General features: G+C 37.0%; 1 long non-coding RNA gene across 9 annotated transcripts in view; it reads right to left on the bottom strand.

Moving 5' to 3' along the window:
- Positions 1-21444, bottom strand: part of LOC101751087 — a 395657-nt gene that overhangs the window by 352089 nt on the left and 22124 nt on the right. The window lies entirely within an intron of this gene.

Below are 21444 nucleotides of genomic sequence, written 5' to 3'. Positions count from 1 at the left end.
CTATGGCACCTCATCCAACAGAGGCTATCAATGATCTTGTTCTCTGTAGTGATGGCTGCAGAGGCCCTTATGTGAGCTTCTGGTCTGACCTCTGCCTTGAAGGAGAACCGTCATCAGCCTCATCTGATCATTCATGCCTCTGTGCAGATGTTACTCACCACTGATATAAGCCCTATGAGAGTCCTGATTTAATAATCTAATGAAACATACGGTTGATGCCACTCTGCAAAATTAAACAAAGCTGCTCAGCTTTATTTATTCAAACTCATGGGTAAAATTGTACATGGGGAAAAAAAAAAGCAGAGACTATACTAAAGTTGAAGTTAAAGTTAGTATTCTGCTAAAATGGCAGAATCACCTGTAGAGGGAAAACAAAATGCTCATTGGGAGAATACTGCAAAAACTGAAATAAGGCAGTTGATGTGTTCTGTGATTAACTGCATTAAACTGTGTACATGAATCTTTGTATTGGTTTTCTAGTACATTAATGCTCACACTGAGAAAAAGCCAGTCCTAAGGAACCCGGGAGATCAGGTCACTTGAGGAAAGGTGGCCATTCCAAGTGCAAGCCATAAGTTCCACTCAAAATATTAGTCACTAGCCACAGAAGCCAAGCCCAATCTCAAACTTGCCTGAACCTCAGTCCTCATGAACCACCTGTGAAGCTTGCTGTGGCAGGCATTGATTGGTGATTATAAAAAAGATTATCTGAAGAATGAAGAAATTACTGTGTTAGATGTGAATAATATGTATTTGTGGTAGATGTTCCCATTCCAGCAAGCTAGACCTCACTGTGGCTTAGTCTCCGCGTACCTGGAAGGCCCTATAGGACAGACCCTTTTAGGACAGAGTTCATCTTCAAATCATTAATTTTGGTTCAAAATCCGGAACAATGAACAAACAAGTAAAAATAACAAAATGATGGTTGGTTTGAAACATATAAGTCATCACTCCTAAAGTCACACTCCTCCTGTGGCCATATGTCAGTCCCTAATCTAGTTTCAGCAGCCTTCCACACAGATCCATACACGCCCAAATACCAGCCCTTTCTACACGTTTTGCCTGGACTGAGGCATTTCAACCTTCTAGTGTTTGGTGCTTTCCTCCAGTACCCCTCCAGCTTGCACTTAGGAACCAAAGTCTGAGACTTCCCAGAAATCTGCTGCCCTCCTACAGTCAGTGAGAAGACGCACTTGGGCAAACCCATACAGTCAATGGAAGCAGGTCTGACTTTCATCAAAACTAGATACAGGTATACTTTGTATACCTCTTCTGAAATATAAGCAGCTGGAACATTATTCATTAAGTTCCAGACAAGACAATAACTGACGATGAAAAAAATATTTAAAAAAAAAAAGAAGTCATTTTGCAATATTAAACACACTATTTAGAAATGTATCAGAAGGAGAACTTGGAAAGCATATTCAAATGCTTCATTTTTGCATTTCTTTTCTCCCATTGATCATCATGATTTTACATCAATAAATGCATTGTAAGGTAAATTTTAGTTTTGATGGAATAATGTTCTATTTCAGAAGCAGTATTTGAACCAATCTGAATTACAATATATGTGCTTTATAAACAAAATATAATGATTCTGTGAATTCTATAGAAGAGTCAATTAAATTATTGAGCAGATAAAAAAAGCCTTGGAAATAAAAAAAGGAATTTTTAAAATTGAAAATTATGTCTTTTTTTCTCTTCCTTTTATTGCCAACTTTAATTATCTTCTGCTTTGGCTGAGGACTATGGAAGTATCTGCACGCTTAAGATGAATATGCATGCATATCTTAACTGACTCATATGCTCCTTCAGAAAAGCTTTATTCTTTACTCTTTACCATATGTTTCAGGGATGAAAGAAATAAGAAGGCTAAATCCATACAACAGCTTTTAAAAAATCATGTGGTTTTTTTAAATTATAATTATTTCACCTTTGTCCTGTGCTGCATCAGATGTCAATTCTTTACATTAAAGACTCGGAGAAAAAGAAAACACATCAAAACTTTGAAGTATTTTCCTTCATGGCATGACATTCCTCACAGTTCTACACACTGCTACTGAGGCCTTTTCTACTCATAGATTACACTTTCATTGATTCATATTGCTTTGTTTCCTTTTTTTGAGAGAGAGTGTTGTCCCTATGCTAAAACAGATCAAACAATCAGAATTGGTCAGGAAACATGATCCAAACGATTGTATCCAAGGCAAACCTTAAAATCAATTTCTATCCCACTCTGACATAAGGATGAAGAAACGTAATTAGAACAAATACAGCATTTATAGGAATACCAGAGTTGTGATAGCAAATATATCAACCAACAGCGATATTTCTTAAATGAAATAAAGAAGAGTAGGAACAATTGCATCAGAGATGTTATGGAAAACATGTCAGGCAGTTTCCTTTCAAGGCATTAATCCTAAATGGCCCAATGTCCACGGCAGAATGAACTGACATCTTAGCTATGTTTTCTGGGTTCTTCTTCTGAATTTTAGAAATGACAAAGGTAAGGGAAAAAACAAAGATTTTGAAGCTGGTCCACAGTGAGTATAAATGAGTACAATCCTGCCAAAGTAAAGCGAGCTGTCTTGATTTACAGCTGGGAAAACTGTACCAACAAATTACATGTATGGTAAAATAGGTGAAAAGAAAATCAAGGAACAGAATATAATTTGATTTTAAAGACAAGAATATGTTAATTAGAAATATTTAAGTTTGGCAGTTCAAACTTCTGGAAGTTCTTTAGGGAGCTGCATTGCAAGCTATGATTCAGAAAATAGCTGTTTTCCATCACCCTCTCCTTCTTAGCTGCCTGGAAGCCTAGAGTGCCAATTACCCTCATCATTACCTCACAAAGGGCTGGATGAAATACTCCATTATTCACTGATCATGCATAGTGCATGGTCTGTAAAGACACCATCTAGAACAAATATGATTATGAACATTATATATATAGCATAAAAGCTAAATAAATAAATGTCATTTTGTGCACTTAATCTAGTGTCAAGATAATATCTCTGTGGAATCAATAGGTATTTATGTTTAATACTCATTTCCATGGCAGAGAGGTCTTTTATTCACCACATTTTTATTTCATTTCAGTAGATTTTCCACTAAGAATCAAACTAGTGACTTATAGCCTGTGGTGCTTTGTAAATTTATTCATTTTATACCTAAATCATAAAAATGGGCTTTAAAGTAACATAAGGAGAAAAAGAGCATGGAATCCCAGGAAAGGGTTAATATGTTTTATGTCATTGTTACTACTGAGCTGTGGGACTGGTAGAGGGGCTGAATTTTGATATTTTCTTAAACTTGAACAAAGTGTTTTAATTTGCCACTTTTTAGGTTCTGAAGGTTGAGAAGCTGAGTAAAGAAATGATGAACTGAATGATAAAGAATATCATATTCCCAGTCTAACATCATCTGCCTTGGTGGTATCCAATCCTCTACTTCTAAAATAGCCAAGCAGTCTTCTGCTCCTAGCCAACTTTAATCAATTCAATTTCTTTTTTTATTAAGCAGCAGATCTTTTCCTAATCTCTCATTGTTGCTGTAAAACAAAAGTGACATCTTAGAAAATTACTCTTGAAGCTGACTCCTGTAGAGTAGGTAATATATATTTCAAAATCTTCTTTCAGAAATTAAACCTTCTGAGAGGTTGTCAGAGGTCAGGAGACAGACATTGCTTTAGAGACTTATGCTTTAAAGAAACACTTAATTATCAATTATACACAAGGACAGTTCCTAAATGATCTTTAAAACCATGAAAAATGAACAAACTTTGTAAAACAAGTTAAAGATGCATGCCGTTGGCACTGCTCAGTGCATGCATTAGACATATTTTACCTCTTAGTCCCTCTCTTAAGGCTGTTTTCTAAATTTCTAACACAAGCTTAAAATGTGGAAGTAAAGCACTACAAGACACTTCACCTTATGTGAATTCTGATTTTTTTTTTTTTTGTAAGTGCTGGTATATTTGGGAAAAAAAGAAGCCCACTTTTCTGCTATGTTAATTAACAACAATTCAAAATTTGCTGAAATCTCAACTGCCCTTCACACGAATAACGATGGAGATCAGTTTTATCATCTTTTATGTCTTTGAGTTTCTTGTAAGTCAATCAGGTTGATGGTTTTGGTGAAAACTGGAATTGCCTCTATCTTGAGCTGTAGTGGGGATGATAGGAACAAGCAGAAGGAAAAAGAAGAAAGGGTAGAGACACATTGTTTCTAGACAATTGGTTGGCTTAAGAGGAGGTCTGTAATCAACCCTGGTCATGCAATTGTTGCTTGGTAGGAAAAACTGGCTTAGATCATGGCTACTTTAAAGAGATACTGAACAGAAATGGGCTAAGAACAGTATTTATAGTAACTTTAAGGGGTTTATGCTTGCCTTGCCTATAACAGATAACGTTGCTTGAGAACCTAGCATAGGGTTGGAGCAAGTATTTCTAGAACAGTTCTCATTAAGATTGCAAAGCAAATTGAAATTTAAAGTCTAGAATAATAATAATAAAATCAATGTTAATAGTAAGCTCTGATTTTATACAGTCTTTTAGTTTAACTAGATCTTTCAGTTAGTCAGAGTCCTCTCCATCAATTGTAGGCGGGAGTAGAACAACAGCTGAAGGACAATCAATTCTTTAACAGGACTTCAGGTAAAAAAGGATGCTGAGAAATACAACGCATCCTGGGGCATTTGGAGAATCTGTGTGTTGTAAAATTCAGTGTAACTCAATAAACAAAAGAGAAATATCTTTTCTATTCTGTATTTACTTGGCTGGAAGAGATACCATGAGGACAGAAGTAGGCTTACTGTACACGTCCGAAGAAAGGAAAAAAAGAGGACACAGGCTTAAATCTGGCTGTAACTGACAACAGTATTTATAAATGATTGAGAAACTGCCAATAAGCCTCCCATACAGATCTATTTCCAGAAAATTAGGCTTTAATCATGTGATCCATAAAAGGAGAAAACAGGGCTCTATCTACAGCAAGTCAAATTATTTAGTGCTATGTGGGACTACATCACCCAGTGAGGACAGTTTCAGTAGGCAAAATCCTCTCCTTGGTTGCGTCCTCAACTTTCCGAATAAGGCAAGTTGCTGCTTCTGTTGCTCTCCTTATCATTCACCATTCTAAACAGTATATATGCTTTCTGGTGCTTATCTATCATTACCCATGCTTTAAGTCTCTGTTTTTACCTAGTCCTCTCAATAGCACAGCACAACATTTAACGCATTAATAGTGAGAGTAAACCTATGTTAAGCAGCAGAGATGCAGACCTACGAAGGCAAAAGTATTAGCAGGGCAATGGAGCCAGCAGGTTTACAAGGATGGTATAAAGCCTAGAGGGAACAGATGAAATTTTGTGGTATAAAATGGACTCGCTTCGTTGCCTATAATATGGTCTAACCTAACAACAGCTGAACATAACACGAATATAAAAGGCAGACTGAGCATTTAATACTGTTCTAGAAAGAAAAAAAAGGCATCCATTTATTCATTTCCCACTAGCCCGCTCTTGTCAAGGGAGATAACGCTTACCTTTAAAGGGGAATGGAATTTGCCTGCTGGTTTGTATGTTATTGAATTGACCCCTGATTTTCAGAGACACATTTGAAAAGTTTACTTCTTAAATGGGATTTCTACTAAAGGATATAAGAAATCCCTCCAAGGGTATTTACAGTGACTGGTTAGCTGGTGTTGACATTAATTGTGCTGGCATATTTTGCAGAACAGCCTCCAGTGTAACATTAGCTGAACTGTAAGACCCTTCCATATATAACAGTCTAGATTAATATACTTCATAGATACATCTCCTACTTTGTACTTATATAGCTCAGCTGAAAGAATTTGGGCAATTTTATGCAGATGTCTCTTGGGCTGAGCCCTGTAGGTACACTCATAATGTTTAAGGATGTGCTTTTATTTACTGCATATCTTATACTACATAGCCTTCTTTCACAAATCTATTCTCCAAAGACAAGATGACCTTTCGGAGAATAAATCTCAAAATCAAACTACCCAACATCCTATCTCAGACCTTGAAGCTTTTCATTTTACAGATTATAATCTTCCTATGTATACAGCCCTTCTTCAGTTCACAGTGTCATTTATCACAGAATGGCTGATGTTGGAAGGGACCTCTGGGGGTCGTGTAGTACAACTCCCATGCACAATCAGGAACACCCAGAGCAAGTGAACAGGACAATGTCCAGGCAGCTTTTGATTATTTCAGATGAGGAGACTCCACCACCTCTGTGGGCACTCTGTTCCTGTGGTCCATAGCCTGTACACCTAACACTCAAAGGGAACCTCTTGTGTTCCACTTTGTACCCCTTGTCTCTTGTCCTGGCACTGACATCACTGAAAAAGCATCGCTCCATCTTCACTGCATCTTGCCCACAACTACACATTAGTAAGGTCACTGCCTGAGCATCCTCTTCTCCATTTTTGTGGTACCTATCTCCACCAAATATTTATTTCCATTGATTCTAATAACACACAAAGTTGTACAGTGGCCCCAATTTCTTAGAAAAAAATGAAAGAAACTGAGACTCTAAATGAACATCGGGTTGTTCTCCAAAAGGCCCAATCAGATCATTTCAAATTAGTTATTGGTTCTTACATAGGAGAAATTGGAATGGTTCAGGAACAGGGAAAAAAGTAATAGAAATACACCTTGGAATTTGGTTGTTGCTTCAATACATTGCAATACATGTAAATGCATTCTCATTAACTGACGTTGTACTGAGTGATTTTGTCATATATAAATAAGCAACAGAAGATGCATTCCTTATTATCATCAGTGCATATAAAATGCAAAGCCTTGGTTCAAATTTGACTGAAATCCCTGCTATTTGTTCTGTTCTGACACTACATCTGACACCACAAATAGACGTAGAATCACTCCTAATTTTTACAGAAGTTATTTTTTTCCCAATATTACCTTAATTTTACTTTTCAGAGTGCTTCAAAATGACTGGTACTTGGGGGGTTTTCAAACGAAAGACAGAGATACAAACAGTTACAGAACAAATTGCTGGGTAATTACTGTAGTGACTTTAATGAAGTCACAACCACTACAACAAATTCTTGAATTACCTCTGTTGCTTTTGCTGAGACTCCCATCATACTCACACTGTTAAACATTTCACAGTGAACATCTCAGTGAAAATGATGATTAAGATAGAGCTGGGGTGAGGATGTGGAAATACAACTGTCTAAACGCATCTAAAGACCTTGACTATCATTTACTATATCTGTAAGGCAGTATGGGTGAGCTGGAGACTTTCCTATGCAATTCCTTCCTATTGCTGATGATACTGAATTTCAGGTCTCATGATATACTTGACTACACTGTATTTTTCTTTATCCATCACCAGTTAAAAAGCTCTTGTTAAAGCTATCAAGCAGAAGATAGTTCAAGACACAAAAGAGTCTATCAGGAGGCTGTAGGTATTTTTCAGGAACCAGTCTGAAATCCAAAGGATTTAAACAACTCTTTTCAGGTGGTGCCAGGCAGCTTTATTTTTGCAGAGTGAACTGAGACAACCAAATCCATTGAGAAGGACAGGAAATCACTACGAATACCTTAAGCTCCCCCACATTTTTTTTTTCCCATTTTGAACTCTGAAAATCACTGATTCAGCTGGAAGCAGTATCCAAGCCTTATATACTCAGCATTATAGTGTCAGAGAATGGCTTCGGTTGGAGGGGACCTTAAAGCCCATTGAGTTCCAACCCTCCTGGTGTGGGCTGGTTGCCCAGGGTCCCATCCAACCTGGCCTTGAATGCCTCCAGAGATGAAGCATTCACAGCTTCTCTGGGCAGCCTGCGCCAGTGCCTCACCACCAACCTTACTGGATCTATTTGGTGTTTCCTCATCTCACAAAGGAGTGGAATAAGGAAGAAAATGGTCTCCTCGTGGACAGACACCCTCTAAAGTGGGGAGAGAGACAGACACATCCACCACCCAGCAAGTCCCACTTGGCCTTCTCTTTGTCCTTCTCTCATCCAACTTAGTAGCATCACAGACTGCTCTCCCAAGACACGCAAGTCTCATAAGGTAAGCACAAGAGTTCTGACAACAAGCTGCAGCCCTAGGTGCCATCATACTAGCTCCAGCTATGGTCATTCAGCCTGGGCTCTGATGGTTTCAGGCCTCCTAGGATAAAATATTATTCTGCCAAGCACAATCTCAGTGCTAAAGTGTTTCCATCAACTTTGCCAGCTGTGCATCAATCTCGGTGATGAGGATTTAAAGGCCTTCATATGTTAGGACTCCTGCTGAACGATTACAGAAGACTGTCATGTTTGTTTCAGAGGGAATTCTCAAAAAGATGACAGATGACTAGAGTGCTTGCAATCAACAGACTCACCAGTTATTGCTATCAGTAAAAAGGAATCTTAGTAAGAGGACAATGGTTTCCCAACTTCTTATCCTCTTTCCCTAAGTATTCACGACTGGTCCTCTAAGAGAGATACTAGCAATGCTGGAGGTACCTGGGTTTGACAGCAGCTAGACATTTTCTTCATTTCTTACTATCAGGGAGTAGAGAACAGGACACAACTGACACCAAACATTCTATGTTGCAATCTGTCACTTAAAAGAAATAAAAGTCACAGATCACACAAGTAAGTACAAGTATGGCAGGTCATTAATATCACCTACCATGCAGCACATTGCTTGTCATACTTCCTTTATACTCTTTTATGAGTAAAGAGTACTGTTTGAAATGAGAGGTGATACATATTTTTCACAAAGTCCCATTTGTTAAGAAAGATGAATTCCTGAGGTTTCCTACTGCTTTGAGGAGTTGAACCAGGGATTAAAATTAAAGAAACAAAAAAAACATACAAATTTATGATCATGGGAACTTCATGGACTTTGACACGTAAGTAATTGACTTAAATCTTACAGATTTTATTTCTGCTCAGAAAAGCATGACATATTTGAAAATAATCATGGTCATCAGTAAAGTTTTTCTCTATGGCAGAAAATACATATGTGTAATGCAAACTGGCTGGGAGGTAGGCACTCACATTTTTGCAACTCCAAAAGCATTGAATTATTGTGAAAACATCAGTGAACTCCATTTCATTCAAAATAATCTGTTTTCTTGGTGTAGATGTTGTCATTTACATCAAAGACTTCAAATTTACCTGAGGTACAATCTTTCAATAAATGAAAGCCAAGAAGAAAACCCTGAAAAACTGAGGAAAGAAAGTAGATATTTCCAGTAGACAGAATATCCTTAAATCAGATTAGGATGAACATCTCTCCTAGAGCTGACAGCATTACATATACAAATTAGCCAAGTCCAGATTTCAAAGAAAGATAGTCATGGGAATCTAAACGGATTAAGTCAGCATAACCAGTCTGATACTCTAGTTAACGCGTTTAGTTTCCACCACCTTTCTGTTCTCACCTAGAAGCCTGTGCTGTAACAGCTTAGCATTTTTGTCACTGAGAATCGCCTCCCAGTTGTTGTCCTAGGATATTTTCCACTTCCAAGTTGAGAATTCAGGGATGGCATTAGGATAACTCATGCTCAGAATTCTTCAGCAATATTTCATTTTCCTTCCCTTTTTTTTTCCCCTCCTTGGTGTTCCCAAAGAAACATACTTACCAGCTGCTTTTTCATGAAAAATTTAAACTAGAGAGTCAAGTTTGGCTATTCTGCTGCTGAAAGTAGACAAGTAATGATGACACAGCCTGATGTTAAATATCTGAAATAAGGGCAGAGGTTGGAGACCACAGAATATATTGATATTGGATGAGAACATCATGCCTACTGAGGAAAATAGCATTCTGAAAGTGTTCTTAGTAGCTGAAAGCAGTCATGTTCTTTTAATGAACAGTTCTGACAGTTTCATAAGTTAAAAAGTGTATCAAAAAAAGAAAATCCAAGTCAAATATCAGTTTCTCTGCTGATGCAAACTGATCCTGTTTCATTGATTTCATTGTTGCTGATCTAGTTTAGCACAGAGCAAAGTAAGTAAAAGATGATTATATGTTACTTAGGATTGGTTTCTACTGATGCTATTGGAACCGATGAGGAACATCAATAACCTAATTCACAGAATTGAGATAAATGATGTTCTAGGTTCCTAGTTCTACCTTTCTTAGCTTCTATAAATAGCAGCTCACTCAGATATATTTTTAGAACTGTATCTCAGAATGTTGGTGGAGACAACTATGTATGATATTGGTATGTGAGTTTCTAAGAGAGATGATAATGAAAAAGTATGGATTCAAGATTAAGTCACAGAATTCTGCTAAGAAAGTTTGTTGTGCAGGAAAAATCCCCCTTGACCTTAGTGAGTTACAGATCTAAAAGCAAAATGCATACCTGCTTTGAGAACTCTTTTAGAAAACATAGATTCTTTGGGCTATCGCTCATATTGTACTTCAGTTGCATACAAATATAATGTCCCAGATTGAGCAAGAGGTGCTGGAGATTTTGTCAGATTACCTCCAATAGTCTCTACCTTCTTAAATGATTCTCTAACACTCAGCTTTCCACAAAACTCCTTGTTGTTAGACAACTCAGATGAGTGTTATGCTACGTTCCTTTTAAAAACAACCAACACATATAGGAATTTCAGGGGGGGAAATACTTCAAGGCTGAAATCTTTACTATATTCCAGCTTCACTAGATCTTAATAGATAGGCATAGGATAAAGACCTCAAATGACATCATGCATCACTTTTACTCAAAATGATAGCACACTTTATAGCATAAATTATTCTTTTCCACTGAGAGTAGATACTTTCTGAGGCATGAACGCAGTGCCATAGAGTTCAACATACCACTCACCCTGACATACAACGAGGAGACATGATTTCACAGTCACTAATTGCCTGAGATGCAACTCCATGGCTCAGTGCAATTCTTGTAAGAAGAGTGCAGCCTAGCCCTAGGTGACCCTGGCATGGTCAGAAGCACACCATAATGCTACACCATACAGGGATAATAACTTATTATATCACTAATTAACTACAGTGGAGGTAATTCTTCTCAGCGGGTACAATTAGGACAAGCATAGCACCACACTGGTTCATCTGTACTTCTTCCAGTCCCTAAATTAGCTCATCAGGCTCTGACAAGGTTCCACAGATGGATAAGGTTCCAAGGATAAAAGAAGTCTTTTCTGGTATGCATGCATGTAGATATCTACAGTTATACAGAAAAATGTATAAATATAAATACATTTTTATGCAGGCCTTTCTTCCGTTGGCATTGCACTACTCTTTGGAAGAACAACTGCTAGCATAAAATACTTTGTGATGGGTAATTCATCATCTACAGCCTTGTGCTAAGATGCTTCTGTCAAAAAGATCCGCTGGAAACAAAAAAAAGAAAAAAGAGTAAAAGCAGCAGTAATAATATATAGCATCAGCTCAGCTCACCACAGTACAGCAATCTGACTTTTTTAGAGACAGTTAACTCTTTCTGTTTAGTGAAGGTATGGGCACTTCCTGGTTTACCTCTGTAAGGACCATCAAGAGTGGTGTTGGATCATCCCACCAAGGATGGTGGGATGAACCTACGAGCCTGTAATTTTGGAAAGAGGACAAAGCACTCGTAAGGCTTTACTACATCTTTTTCTCTTTTTCAAATTAAGAAAATTATATGAAAGTCAGGGGCAGAGCAAAAGAGACAGCTTACACTGGGCTTTCCCCTTTCAAATCATAGCTTCTGAAAAGGTCACATTTCTATATCCTCTGGGGTTCTTTTAGATCACCATATCCTGTCATCACCAGAATATCATTTGCCCCATCATTATCCAAACGGTAATTCCAAAGAAATTTAAATACAGATAATCAGATCTTGAGGAAAAAAATGCTTTTCTATATTCATCAATATGAGAATCAAACAGTCTCGTCCTCTTCCTTCAACAAGTAGAGTCATACAGAATATTTTTTAAAAAGTTACTTCTAATTAAAATAAACACTGGAATAAAGCTCTAAAGTTGACCAGGTGCACAAGATAAATCAAGATGACTTTGCTACCAATAGATGGTGATCCTCTTATCTGTATATTTCATCTCTCCAAGAGAAGAAAAAAATCTTCTCCAGATAAAAGTTTTACATGCAACTCTCTTTTGAGATTTTTTCTTTGGGTCAATGCTCCATGTGCTGCAGGTTTACTGAAACAGCACAGAGTCATGCAAGTTGACATTTGCACCTAGTGTCAAGTACTGATTTCACTCTACATCATTAAGGATTGACACAAAAGGGCTGAATGTAAAATGGCAGCAGAAGCAAATATCTTAATCTAGATCTGCTGAGATCTTCAGTCAGAGTTTTACATTTCAGAATTAAACTCAGAGGTTATAATGCTGTCATCTGCTTTTTTGCCACTGATTTTATTATAGTAAAGAATCCACAATTCTTACCAGGGAAGATATTACAAAGTCTTGTGAAAGAAAGGAATAACTGAATGCTTTAATGGAGGCAGCCAAAACCTCAGTTCTAGCTTTAACAAACTCCACTATGCAGTCAGGACTCTGCCTTGCCTAAATTGATCATCTAGGCTCTGTATAGTTCAACCCACGTGCACAGGATATTTCTAGGCTGTCTCAGCTTAAGACAGATGAAATTCTGTAAGAGTGAGTTAGGTCATCCTTTAGATGTACCTCTGTTCTTCTACGAGAACATTTACACTGGATGTCTCATTCCTACAGAATTAAGGTCCTGTCAGATGTATCCTATTATTCATTTATGAGCTCTCTCTTTCCCTTCAAGATGATGTAATCTATCCCTCAGGTAGAAGGTTTAACCATCAGATTCCCAGATTCAGGTAAATGTTACCATTAAGTAAAGTTTTCACATGTTAAGTGAGTTCCTTGTATGGAGAGCAGCCATATTATACCTTGCTTTGGAAGAAGGATTGGCCTTGAACATGAAGCTAGTATTTAATAAGAGTCATCATTATAAAATCATTTTACCTTTGCTAGTGAAAAGCCATCCATAACATTGATAAACTACACATACATTCTTCTGAATATTCACAGCATTTCCTATTTTGTATTCACACAGACACTCAGCAGTGACAGTTTACCCCTTTCTTCCCCACAAGAAGAACACAAAAATTTTTCAAAAATCAAAACTGGCTTTAATCATGTTGGAAATGCAGAGATCATGCCTTCCATATAGCGTAGGGATCAGAAATCATTTGCAGCAACATGTAACACTCTGAGAACATCTAGATCTCACTTCGGATGATTTACAAACAGAAAGAGATAAAATCTTTAAATAAATTAACATACTAAGATTCCTAGCTTCCTAAGAAACTTATGTTTCTAGCTACTTATGGCTCTTATACACAATGATGCATGTTACTACAGAGATTTCAGGGGTTTTATTTATTAGCCCATTTTCTTTAGGGAGAGTTTGTAGAGAACTTCAGAACAGACAGCCTTATTCCATGACCAACTATAAGGCAGTACAGCATAATTTCTGTTCCTTTTAGTACATAGATGGCAAGTAAGGACAGAACAAACTTTCAGACTCCAACTTATCCAAACTGATGCGATCAGAAGAACAGCGAAGAAAAGCACGACTTCAGTCCCCACGGTAGTGTGGCTGTACAAGCAGTGCATTATGCTTGTGGGTTATTCCTTTCTTAGTTCTTGAGCCAGACATGTCTGCTGCCTTAGGTGACTGTTCATCAAACTTCACTATGTAACGACAACCACTCGACAAAGATTTCTAAATCCTACTCTCTGAGCAAGTGTTAGTCTTTGATGTTAGGAAATCTGGGACTGTGTTAAGTTACCCCAGGCCAAAAAAAGTCAGTGTTACACTACAGACACTCCAGATCAATTGTTCAAGAGCACACTAACACGTTTTGAATCCACGATAAGACTTTTGGAAAAGCTGTGACCGTACATTTCTAAAGTTTTATTTGCCACAATGTAGGTGAAGCACTACAGATCGCATTGCAGATTGCATAGACTAGAGACATTGTCTAATTTTTTTTTCCATAAAAAAATCAGATCAGATATACACAATTTTTTTTTTTTTAAAGATACATATTACCCTTCATCTATCACTAGTAGGTATCAGCATAAATAACAAACCAACAAAAGACCTGGAGAATAAGACAACTGTAAATAACAAGATGACTATTCCATAAGTTATAAAAGGTTACTCTCACTTTACTAAACTCACTTTACTGTTAACCTCCATGGTACTTTATATTTCCACTGCAGATAAATCTTTCAAAGGTTTAAAAAAAGAAAAAGTCTACAGAAACCAGAGTCATTCACTGATTCACTGGAATCTGAGGTCTCAGCATTGGCTATGTGATTTCATTCACGTTACTTTGTATTACCATCCAGAAGCAGAGAGCAAAGGGACAGAACAGTCTGCATAGACTAAAGCAAGTTGAACCATTAGTAGCAGAGAAATAGATTTCATAGTGGGAATTTTGACTGTGAAGTGCTTTCTACAGCTGTTGGAAAAAGGACAAGAGATACTTAGTCCCCAGAAGGTCCAGCCCCTTTTGTAACAGATGGGCACGAGGTACCTGGGAGGAATCTTCTAGAAGGGAATTGTCCATCTCCTCTGATTACAAAAATTGAACAGCTTAAATTAAATACCAAATCCTTGGAAGGCTAGAAATAGCTGAAATTAAACCAATGCATCTGTGCATCCATAAGACACTGCAGGTTAGTGTTGGTAGTGATCAAATAAAATGGGGAGAAAACAGGCACGGTACTTCATTAGAACGTGTTTCCATTATAGATTTCTCTTTATCTTTATAGAAGTCCAGTTCATTATACTTACACTAACTTTATGACAGTGACACTAACTTTATGAACTTTATGACAGCGCTGTTATGACTCCCAACAATATCAATGGCATTTAAACTTTCCACTGGCATTGATCTGCCCAGCAGTACCCTTCAAGCACACATGTATAAAAAAAAGACTGAATCATTATCTTGCCATCAATAGTAGTATTTCAAGGACTCTCCTTCAGCCATGATTTACCCTTTGTGAAAAAGTTGTCAAAAGGCCAAGGCCAAATGGCACAATTAGTAAATAAAGCCATCAGTCAGTCCATGGGGTCACAAGAGATTTGATGGAAACAATTTCTTGGTTTATTTTCTGCTCAGTTCTGGCAGTAGTTATCTTAAAGGATCTTCAAGGGTCAAGCCAGGGACATGTACCACCTGTGAATACAAGGAATCCCATTTTCTCCTGTCCCACTTTTCCCTTTTTCCTTTCAGAAATACTGCCCAGTATCCTTAGTAGTAACAAAGAGCGCTTCTGGACATCATTTGTATGTCACTTAGCTATTGAGAAGAGAATAAGAAGTCTTCTCAAAGAATTACATTCAGGGATGACTGATTTCCCAAAGTTTTTCTCCTCTCTTTTTCTTTACTAAATAGAGAGTTAGGTGGTTTGAGTCCCGATTGAAGGATGGATTTTTCAAGGCCTTCATACAGAGAAGCCTTTATAGTTCCCTGTTCTCTAAAGAACCTGTGAGAATATGTGCCGATATCATCATCTGTTTGCTTGTTTTCAGCCAACTATTATAATTGTTTGAATTTCTTTTCAGATTTTATTTTAGTGTTCATCACAAGAATGAATGAGTAAAGAGAGCTGGGAATTGGAAAATAAAAGCAAGACAAACAGTGAAGAAACAGCAGGTACAAACTGGCTCATTGTGGGGTAGAAGAGGTAATGCTTCATTCTTTCCCAAACTCATGTCTTCTTCCTCAACATTTTGACTTAACTGCCATGCTATTTTTCATGCTTGTAGATGTCTGTGAGACTGCTTCTCTGTGGATCAGGATACATACTGAACACCCAGTGAGGTGTATGGCATCAGTCGTTGTGATGATGAGCAACTGGAACTGCTCAGAACTTCTGACACCTGAAAGTAGTCCTAACATGAGATTTCCATTTTCACAAAGCAGTGGGATTGAGCTCCAGATTTGAACTCAATCAAATTAATATTTCTTCTTTCTAGGTGGCTGGGCATAACTGAAGATCTTAACCATCCAAAAGATGATAAACGTTAGACTCTGGAACTGAGCTGACATTTAGATGCCTTAACTTAGACATCACTAGCTTCCCAGAAAACAGCATTCAATTCAAAGAACAGCCTGCATGGGCAGTCTTAATGCATTCAATAGCACAGTAGTTTGAGATCTCATTTGACTGTATTAAGGTTGAAAGTTCATTCCTGTTGGTGAGAAGTAAATCTTGTATTTCACAAGTTCCAGCAATCCTATACTTTGCAGTCTTGGAGATTTTTTCCCCCCTAATAACTACATTTTAGACCATCAAGATTTTACAACAAGTAATGTAAGATAACACGGAATCACTGACAACACATGGAACCTTTACATTCTCTACTCTGCATTTTTAGTAACAAAAAAAATAATCAGTTTTGAACCAGTGTGGAGTGCTCAATTCATGCCGATTTTGAACTGATTTGACTACCTTATCTGATGCTGAAATCCAACATAATAAGGCCAAGGATGCATCACTTTGATTTGATAAAGTCCATAATTGTCTGTTCTCTCGCACTTGAAAGTTAACTTTGTTACCCTGAGAGAAAGGTGAACAATCCATTAGAAATGCCATTTAGAGTGTGTGCACTTTAAGTGTGGAAGTAGAAGTGGAATTATCAAAAGTCACTATATATAATAAATGGAAATTATTGCTACAGGCAAATGTGTATATACCTGAGAGCACAGTATACATAATTCAGTTATAAATATAAATGTTACTTTATGCTTTATGGTTAAAAAGAAAGCAATGTTGGTATCAATTTTGAAGCACCTTTCTTATGCTCATAAAAAATACAGAAAGTGTTCAGTAGGATTTAATAAATAATAAGCAGACAGCAGTATAGTGGATGGAGGTGATGAATAACCAAGAGGAAGAGACTAAATACAATATTTGTGTATAATTAAAGCACTGAGCTATTGCTGGTTGATTTGATTAATGGCACCTTCTTAATTATAAAGTGTCTTTACTCATAATTTAAAACTGTGACAGAATGTCTTTTGCTCCTCCAGAAGCATGAGACAGTGGAGAGATGAAGTGTTTTATTATCTTTCTTGAATAAAGATGAGTTCTAATATAAGGCAAGCACACTGCAGTGCCAAAGTGCATGAGAGGTTAAAGATGCTACAGGTTGGGATTTACAACCAGCAGATGGCACTCATTTTATTTAATTCCATTCTATCGAACTAGAACAAGCTTCCATTCTCTCATGCAATTTTTTACTTATCCATTCATTTTAAGATAGAGACCAACTTTTGCAGAAGGTAAGTAAAGTTCCAGAAATAAGTATTCAAATATTTGTTCTCATGTGGATTCTTAAAAAGGGGGAAGAAAGGTCCAACCTCTTTCAAAATTTCCCAAGCCATGCTTTTTAATTGCACAAACAAGCAAACAGAACCGCAACCTTAAAAGTTGTCTAAAAAAATTTCTCAATTTAAACTAAATGTTTCTGGTGGACATGCACAGAAATTTCACTTGTTTTGCCAAAAATCCCACCCCAGTAATATATCTAGGTTAACTCAAATCTTTTCCCTCTTCATCAGTTTATCAATCTATTGCCAAGCAGTATGACCAGAAGATCTTCTGCAAACCAAAATCACTGCTCAAACTGCAGAAGTGTCACTTGTCAGTTTAGACTGGAAACTCAACAAGTGCTCTCCAATCACAGGGAGTGCCCTTTCCTTTGCTGAAAGTAAAGCTCATTTATTCCATTTCTCAAACTCATCCAGATTTGCCACAAGAACAGCAACTCTGTAGAGGAATAATTGCAATGCTGATTTCTACTCTAAAACCCAGCAACGAGACAAGGAATTTCATATTGGGTCATCAATAAGCAGCTACTTTCAGGTCAAAGCCTGCTAACACCTTTATAATTACTTGTAAAACAATTCAGTTTCCACTCAGTTCATCACTAGAAGAGCATGTCTTTTTTGCTTATATTCAACAGCACCTAAACAGGTGATTGGTACCACTGGATCTGTAAGGGTTATTTGCAGGCTATGCATAATTGCAATTGAGTATGCCTAAAGGCAGAAAAGAGACCATAACCTAGTTTTAAGTTCCATGGCCCTGTGATGGCTCCAAGTTTCCTGGCAATGGTATAGACTAGCAGCATGGCAGATACAGACATCACCCAGGAAGAACAGAACCAACACAGACAACTCAGCTGCCAGCTACTCAGATCATTTTGTACAGCACGCTGGCCCTTGCTCTTGCTGTAATCTAAGTAGTAAATCAAGTTAGATCTATTGAATAAGTTTCTTGGTTAGGAAAATGAAAGAAAAACTGAAATAACATTTGCCTTTCGGTCTTGACAATACAATCACTCCCACTGTTAGAACAGTGCATTTGGCAAGCAAACTGGATGAATGAAATAATCTGTTGTACAGATAAGATGTTAGCTAGCCTGTAATCTCTTCTGCCTGAATAAATTGATCCGTGTCTGTTTAGTGTAATTCTAATGGTAAATTCCATTCCACGGAAAGAGACTGTGAAACAAGATTCCTGAAATGCAGCCAAGAAGGTCTGGATTTTTATGGAGCGATCATATTTTCTCTGGATGCCTCTGGCACAAAAGTGACCTCTAATAAAACAGAGTTTATGTCCCAGCTTCATAGTTGTTGAGAAGGATAGTATCATACTACCTTTTTTTCCCCTCATCTCTAGCAGAGTACAGATTGGATTCAGATCTGAGGAAGTGCCTAAGATTTAACCTTGCTGAATTTGAAATCATCTTCAATGAATGTATTTGCAAGATTTAGAAAAAAATGTATCCAGTTAAAAAGTTAGATTCAAAGGCACAGGAGCTATGAGGTTTGGACATCTGAACTACTATATCTGCATGGTATACATACAGCACAGTAAAGCAAAAGCCAATAATTCTACTTGTTCAGTTACCTCCTGGTCTAGGTAGACAATGTATGGTGTTGAGTAAAATAAATAATGCTGAAGTAGACTGAGAAGAGACAAGACCATGTTGAGTAATACAGAGTTTAAGAAAGCAAAGCTCCACCATTCTCACTCTATCCAAACTCTGGAGTTGACAGTGAGTACTGTGGTAAAGCATCTAGAATTCTCTATGTGGCTTGCCTAGGTATGTGAACTTTTTCCATTTACCAAAGCCACATATGCCTTTGCTTCTTTCTTCTACATCAAATTCACTGAAAACTCAGAGCAATGGCATCTGAATAGTCACAGGTCTCAATAAACAACCAAGATAAGAGACAGTATTTACAAAAAAATATACCAAGGTCTAGCATAAAATAAAAGGGGTCATAATCAGTTTGTGGCTGATGCATAACATCAGCCCAACATAGTTGGGCAATCCAGACATACTCATCCTGGAGTGCATCAATGACTCCAGTTTAGCAAAAATGGAGTGGAAGTCAGATTCATTATAGGTTTCACTGTTCTTTAGAAAAAGTCTGCTGGTCTGAAAAGTTAACATTTTTCCTTATAAAACCACATTTTCTTAAACTAAAAGTCAACAGAACACAAAATTTCTTGTCATGGAGTACAGGATCACTGTAAGTGAGCAACTCTTAATTAATAGACATACTGGAAATCAATTGAAAATCTTTAACCTACAGATTTCTACAAAAATCTAATGCCCTCCCTGGTGCAAATACCTATCAGATATCCAACTAGAGCAAGATATCATGGCACTTTAAAAAAAATCTTTTACTATAGATCCACTTTTTCCCTTGTATCATTCATTTCTACATATTCGATGCATCAGCAAAATGGAGATTCTCAATTCTTTACTACGTGGGAGGAAAGCACAGATATTTGGAGCTAAAGTGTTTTTTTTTTTTTTTCCATTTCATTATATTTTCAAGGATTGTTTTGACTGATCATATCAATATTTAACTACTTCAGTAAATTCCTGTTTTATCCCCTGGTCTTTTGGATCTTTGCAAAAAGCAAGAGGAAGACTGAATAAGCTACCAGAGGCAGAATTAACTATTTGATTACAGAAGAGGTCTAGGTTTGAAGCAGTACATGAAAACAAATTTGCTGCTATTGCTGCCCATCTTTTTTTGTACTTAGCAAAGGACCTGCACTATTTTGATGCCCCACTTCAGGAACTGAGCCAGGTGTATCTATCATCCACAGTGCTGAGATAATCAAAGTACATCCGAAAGCTAGATGATTTGCCTAACATTACTCTGCATTACCACTACTAAATTGCCCTGAGCAAGCTAGCTTGGCTAACTTCAAACAACGTTTCTAAACAGGGTGGAAACCATCAGAAATACTGAATCTTCATATCCTGGGTGTTGGGATTATATTTTCTTGGTGTCACATGGACCACAATTATAGATTTCTGAATGTTTTGTAAACAAGCTCACACACTGTCACCGTGGGTGGCATATTAATTATTAAGTAAACAAGAGAAAATAAATGTGCACAAAGTATTGTTATTAAAAGCAGTAGGAGCCATTTATCACAGTGCCACATGAATTCAAACTGAAGTGATAATTCGAACCTTGGTTAATACCATTCTTCTGGCAGAGGATCCACGGGAAGCATGATTGTTAACTGATTGCCTTGTGCAGTTAAAAATTTAGAAATAATGCAGAAATAAACTGCAGCAATATTTCATGTATTTCAGTTTGTGTGTCAATTAATTTCCATCAGTAATGGCTTTAGGTGCAGGGTAGTAAATAGGATACTGATACTTGATTATTATTTTGGTAGTGTTTCCATAGAACAAAAAAAAAATCTTTACTACAAATGTATCAATACACAATGAAAGATGTTCTCACTGTTGTCTTCTCTCCTGATATTATGGAACTTGGAACACAATTTTTATTGTTACCCTCAACTTTCATTAGAAAAGAGAAAATCTGTTCTATTCATCATAGCATCTATCTGTAAAATGTCAAACTGAACATTTGAAAGCAAAGAAAAATAAGAAATTATATTTTAGAATTTAACTACAGTGAAATCAAGTCATGATTGCTGATCATTTATGTTAGTATACTTTTACTTTCCACTGTCACAATGCTATATAAGTAGAAAAATCACAATGGAAATAGAGTAGTAATGTCTTTCTGCCTCCTCTAATAAGTCAAGACTCAAAAATTAAGTGATTTATCTATCATCTCACAGACAGTTTGTGCAACTTGTCACAAAATTGCCCTCCTCTTCAGGTCAATATTAGCCAGTTCTGAGTCATGTAAATGAATAGAGCTTGTCAAAGAGATTAGGAATCCAGAATCCAAAGGAAAGTTCAGATCTGCTCAAACAGTATTGCCAATAGCTGAAAACAAATATGGTGATGTAATTTTTGCTGTTCAGTAATATAATTTCAGACTGTTTCACAACTACTGAAATAACATTTCCTGATTATATCTACAAGTTAAAAAAACACTCAAAAGCAAACCATATAAAAACTTTAAA

Source organism: Gallus gallus, chromosome 7 (assembly GCF_016699485.2).
Source record: "Gallus gallus isolate bGalGal1 chromosome 7, bGalGal1.mat.broiler.GRCg7b, whole genome shotgun sequence".
NCBI classification, from domain to species: domain Eukaryota; kingdom Metazoa; phylum Chordata; class Aves; order Galliformes; family Phasianidae; genus Gallus; species Gallus gallus.
The sequence above is the reverse complement of the archived record's forward strand: the minus strand, read 5'-3'. Positions and strand labels throughout refer to the sequence as shown.